This window comes from Mus musculus, chromosome 15 (genome assembly GCF_000001635.26).
Source record: "Mus musculus strain C57BL/6J chromosome 15, GRCm38.p6 C57BL/6J".
Taxonomy (NCBI): Eukaryota; Metazoa; Chordata; class Mammalia; order Rodentia; family Muridae; genus Mus; species Mus musculus.
Window position 1 is genome coordinate 73,418,809 of NC_000081.6, and position 6,000 is coordinate 73,424,808.

Genomic DNA, 6,000 nt, shown 5'->3' on the forward strand with positions numbered 1-6,000 from the left:
AACATGAGGAACTGTTTAAAGAGTTTTAACATTGAGAATGTTGGGAACCAGTCAGGTGGTGGTGGCACACGCCTTTAATCCCAGCACTTGGGAGGCAGAGGCAGGCAGATTTCTGAGTTCGAGGCCAGCCTCGTCTACAGAGTGAGTTCCAGGACAGCCAGGACTACAGAGAAACCCTATCTCAAGAAAGAAAGAAAGAAAGAAAGAAAGAAAGAAAGAAAGAAAGAAAGAAAGAAAGAAAGAAAGAAAGAAAGGAAGGAAGGAAGGAAGGAAGGAAAATTTCTGGGAGTTACTACACAGGGAAGCTCATGCCTTGCCTCTTTGCTTTCCATAAACTGTTCCCCTTATACACATTAATCCAAGAACAATCACTCGCAGAAACCCTCGAGGCTGTGTCAGCTACTAAAACAAGTAAGCACCATCAAGCACTGTTCCACCCTTATATATCTGTATTTAACTAATTCTTAACTGACTCCAAATAACCAAAACTCTGATACACTCAATGGCTAGTCTATATTGTGCTGTTTAAGTCAGAAGCTCTGGTTCTGAAAGTGCCAAGACAGAATCTACTTATCTAAACTTCCCAGGTACCATCACTCACATTCTGAAAACCAGTTAAGCTTTGTCCAGTCCTGCAGGCCCTGGGTGGCCATTTCCCCTCCAGAGCTACCAATATGAGCCAGGTGACCCCCACAAGTTACTCTGAACTTCAACATGCAGGTCTTCTGTGTACACTAGGGGTGCTACAGCACCTGCAGGCCAACAGTTCTCATAGGAATAACATTGAAGCAAAATCCCCATCCAAGGCTGGGAAGGAGGAGAAACTCTCCCAGGTTTCCCCAGAAGGCAGTGACACTCACAGGGGCCCAGTGGTAAGATCACTCCCCTATTATAAGATGATTCCAGTCATTTTCTTTCCAGCAAGGGGAAGTATTCATCAGCAAGTTCCACATAGAACTACTTTAATTAATTTTAAGGCTGATAAGGAAACATCTTCATGTCCGTAAACTCTGGTCAACACTAGTAATGCTGTCTTCCAGCTCCAGCAGCACACACAAATTCTATTTCCCAGTTCCAAGATTGCAGATTAGATACAACAGCACCCACTAAACTCCACTTAAACTGAACGCTGAATCATACAGAATTCTCCGAATTATATTTCCATACTAGAACCCAGTAAAGATAAAATCTTTAAGAATTATAGGTAGTAGGCTTTATAATCAGCAATGCCTTTAAGGGATTTTAAATACGATCTATCATAATTCCTAGAAATTAGTACCAGAAACTGAGATATATAAATTTCATTTCTTGTACATGAGGCTGCTTTTCTTCCTTAAGTCATAAACTTTTTGCCAAAATGATGTAGAGGAACAAAGCCAAAAAGGCTCAAATATCCACTATTAATACAGTTCAGAGACAGTGGTCAAACACACCTTCTCAGTGTAGTCTAGTGAGACCAGTGTGTCTCAGGGGACCGGGAGGAGGCTGACAGCTGTACTCTTAAGGTCCCTGGAATTTATCACTACCAACACACACAAAAAACACAGCCATTAACTGCCAGCCTTTTAAATTTCTTGAACTTAAGTAATTCTAAAAGTATCAGAAAAAGATTCCAATAACAATTTATTGCTGATTATTTTAGGAATCTTAGTAGAGGAAATGGTAACAAAAATATGTATTCTAAGTGGTAGACTCCAAGATTTAAAGCAAAGCCCACAGAAACCATAATTGTCTGATTATTTTGATCTTTGCAGTGCTAGGGCTCAAACGCAGAGCTTCATGAACACTTGCTACCACTGAGCCACACTCCCTATATGCTTCTCCAATTGTAGTGACTATCATCACCACCACTGCTGCTACCACCAGCAATGATGATCCGATGATGATGATGATGATGATGATGATGACGACGACGACGACAACTACAGGCTGGTAAGATAGCACCACAGGAAATAGCACTTGGCTGTAATAAGCCCAGCAACTTAAATTCAACCTCTGGTAGAAGGCAAGAAGCAACTCCACAAAGTTGCTCTGACCTCCACACTTGCACTGAGGTACACGCCAACTTGCACACATATCATACACACACACAAATAATGAAAAAAAATTAACTTTTAATGTGACTGAATTTAAAACAAGAAGTGACCCAGGTAAAAATTCATCTAAACCGAAAATGTCTAATGCAAACTAAAAAGATTTGCACACTATATGAACATGTTGAGCCACATCTTTTGTAATTCATTTTTAATTATTTTCTCAAAATTAAGACCTAAGGGGCGAGTCGACTCAAAATTTCTGTGAACAAAGTTCCTACTTCTCTTACTCAAATTAACATCCCAAGAAAGGGCAATGATGTCAAAACTAGTTTTATTGCATTATACAGTGTAATATAAAATCCTTTCTTCTACATGCTCAATCATCTTTAAAGCAACTCGGGTTAACACCTCTTTATATTCTGAGGGAAGGACTGTGCCACTGCTCAAACTCCGAGCCTTTCACACGTAACACACAAAGAGCTAACTGCCCAGCCTACAAATGTCTTTTAGATCTCCCAATTCCTATGGAGAAGAGTTATCTAACCAGCTCCAGAACAGGGTTTTGAGGACTGGGGGATTATGTAATTTCCAACAACAGGATTAGAGTTCCAAACTACTTCACATACCCCGCTTCCTCCGTGCTGCCTCCTCCCACCCTTCACAGCTACTGCTGGAACTCCACCCCCAACACTTCCTTGTTTAGTGGGCTGCCAGCCTCAAACACAGTAGGTCCCATCTACTCTAGGGAGCTTGCCAAAGCTGTCCTGGCCCCACACTATGGATTTTGAGCCAAAAGGACTTACCTGTCCAGGCATCATCTCTTCCTGAGCCACACAGTCCTAAAAGCTGTGACTTGTGGGTCCCTCCCAAACAGAAGCCACCTTTGCCTGTAGATCACGTATAAGTTAGCTTATATGGCAATGTCCCTAACAAGATCCTTTCCAGGAAAATGTACTCTTGTAGCCTTTTAATAAGCTCAAGTGTCTTAAAAGGAGGCCAGGGATCGGCCCACTTACAACAGCCACAAATATAAAACTAAATTCATAATAATACTGGGAACCATGTCCACGTTCCTTAAAGTTTCCTGTTAGGACTGGGGGCGTGGCTTTGTGGACCAGCACGAACCGCGTGGGAAGCCCTGGTGTTTCATACCCAGGAAAAAAAAAAAAAAGTTCACGTTTAAATACTACACGAAACTCAACAGTATCACTGAGTGGAAATATTATCTATAGTGTATCTCCACAAAAATTCGGAGAATGCTAATGTTAGATGAACTAGCTCTTTTTATGTCTGCATTCACAATACTTCTGTCCCAGGTCACTGTTCAGAGACCTGTCTTTGAAAGGAGACTTTTCATTCCTCAGTTTATAAATACACACACACACAGTGAGGCGCTGCTATTTCACTTCAAGTAGTAATAACCCATTACCACAACCATGATAAAGCTTCCATTCTAAGTAGAAATGCCAGCGCTGGTCAGATTTAAAACGAACCCGCAAACTCTTGCAGTGCCTTCAGCTCCAACCTATTTCAACCAGTTCCCATAATCATTACAGTATTGCTATTATCTTGGTCCCACTGCCAAACACCCAGCTGCAGTCTAACTATGCAAGAATGAGACACTGTTGAAATGGCTTTCAAAAAGCAACTTTCTCCTCGGCGCATTTCTCCGCAAAAAAAAAATTAAAATAAAATAAAATAAACCTTACAATTAAACGACACAAGTGCGCACACAGACACGATCGCTCCTCCGAGCGGTGCCACAAAAGCAGCCGGCGAGGACCGGCGGGGACAGGCAGCGCGCCGTGGCGGGGCTGGGTCGGGGCGGAGGGAACTTGGACAGCACAATGACTCCGGGGTTCGTGCGGTCGCACTGGAAGCCCCGCGCCGGCCACCCCGCGGCTGCTCAGCACTCCGCCTGCCACCTCTTTTGTTTTTCGGCTTTCGGGCCTCCCGGTCCCCGCCGCGCCCGCCCCGCCGTCCCGGACCCCGCGGCCTCTCGCGCCCCAGCCCCGCGGCCTCCTCAGCCCTCGGGGCCCGGCCTGACGAGGAGCGAGGCCGGGGCGCGGTGGGGGCCGTGTCCGCCGAAGCCCGCACCGCGGCCCGCGCCGCCCAACGCCCTGAGCCCGCGCCTCCGCGGCCGCGGCCCGAGCCCCGCACTCACCGGCCACCACTGGGCGCGCGAGGCTGAGGCAGATAGAAGGCAGCGGGGCGGCGCCGGCACCGGCAGCCGTGCTCTCTCCCACGCGCACGCCGGGCGCACGGCGGTCCGGCCGGCGGCGGTAGCGGTGACGGCGGGCTCGCGCCCTCGGGCCGTGCTGAGTCGGCGCGGGCCCGCGCGTGCGCCGTGGCTGGGGAGCGCGCGCCCACACCTCGCGGCGCGCAATGCCTCACCTCAGCGCAGAGCTCTACGCCTGCGCAGTGCGGACCGCGCCTGCGCAGAGCAGTCCGGCGCGCCCGGCTCCTAGTAAAGTGTATCCCAGCTGTGCGGGCGTGGCGTCGTCCGCGGATAGCGCTGTTCCGGGATGACGAGGTGGCCCCTGTGGCCGCCCCAGGGTCTGCGGACTAGGCCTGGGTCCCTCACGGTCACAGGAGATCCTTAGCCGCACACACGCCGGCCCTGATCTTCTCCAGGCTTCACCGCTTCAATAGAGGTTCATGGGCTTTCTGTAGATGGGGAAACTGAGGCACAGAGAGTATTTTAATGGATCTCTGAAGACGGTCCGAAAGATCGTTTAGGAGTGCCTGGGGCCACTCACATTCCAGCCCCTTCCCGCAGCCCCTGTAGATCTTAAGACTGGGGAAGCCTTTCGGGGACACTGGGTGGACAGGAGGGCCAGAACGGGAGAGCCACTGTGGATGGCTGCTGGCTTAAGAGCCAGTTCCAGCGCGGAACTTACCACGAAACGTGAGACTGGGGGGACACCTTTGCCTGAATCAAGCAGGTGGCCCTGTCCTTCCGAGCCGTGCCTAGTTTCCCTGAGTTTGTTTTTGTGCAGCAACCCTACGGAGAGTCTTAAGCAGGAAGTGGTGACTGATTTGTGATCTCTGAAAAAAAAAAAGGAAAAAAATCACTGGCATCCTTGCGGTAGGAAATGAAACCAGAAGCGGGGAACTTTCATTTTTAATGGTGTCATTTTGATCTTCGACCACAAGCCAACGAGCAAGCAGGACAGGCAGTGAAAGGTGAACACAGAACCACCAACCACTACATACCTGGGAGCTGTAATTTACTCAGGTATAATAAAACGCTTTGAGTTGTCGAGATTTTGCCATATTTTAGTGTTTCTTTTTTATTGTTTTTTTTAATGAAGTGTATTAAACTTGGATTTGAACTAGTAGTGGTGGTTATGTTTGGGGGTTTTTTTTTCTCTCCCAGATTTATTTATTTTATTGTACTTGTGTGTTTTCCTTGAATGTATATATGGGTATCACACACATGCCTGGTGCACGTGGAGGTCAGAAGAGGGTATTGGATCTCTTCTGAAATTAGAGATAGTCGTGAGCCAGCCACCATGTTGGTGTGGGAATAGAATCTAGGACCTTTCCAAAGACAAGTGCTCTTAACCACTGAGGGATCCCTCTAGCTCTAGTTTTATTTTGTTTCGTTCTTGTTTGTTTGTTTGTTTGTTTGAGATATAGTTTCATGTAGCCCAGGCTGTACTAAAACTTTCTGTGTAGCTGAGGATAGCCTTGAACTCCAGCTCTTTCTACTTCCATCTTCTGGTGCTGGGATTACAGATTATGTCACAATAGCCAACCTATAGTGTTTTTCTGCACTTAAAATTAGAAGGGATTATGTCTCTGTGTCACCTCTAGCACTTTTTCTTCGGCCCCATGTTAGTTGTCACTTCGGTAATGTCAGCTGACTACTTTGAAACCCGAGCCACCCATTGCCCTGCTGAGTGTGCTCCCATCTAGGCTCCTTGCCTGCTTACCCTGTTGTCTCCAAACCTATTGTTCA

General features: G+C 47.3%; 1 protein-coding gene across 20 annotated transcripts in view; it reads right to left on the reverse strand.

Moving 5' to 3' along the window:
* Positions 1 to 5,012, reverse strand: part of Ptk2 (PTK2 protein tyrosine kinase 2) — a 218,719-nt gene extending 213,707 nt beyond the window's left edge. For 11 of the 20 annotated variants that reach the window (XR_003951347.1, XM_006520434.3, XM_030248332.1 and 8 more), the window contains exon 1: positions 4,201 to 4,438. The gene's annotated coding sequence lies outside the window, so the exon portion shown is untranslated. Of the gene's footprint in view, positions 1 to 4,200; positions 4,719 to 4,936 lie in introns of those variants that run through there. The other 9 variants (NM_007982.2, NM_001358046.1, NM_001358045.1 and 6 more) reach the window with 6 other exon arrangements.
* Positions 5,013 to 6,000: the final 988 nt, after the last annotated feature.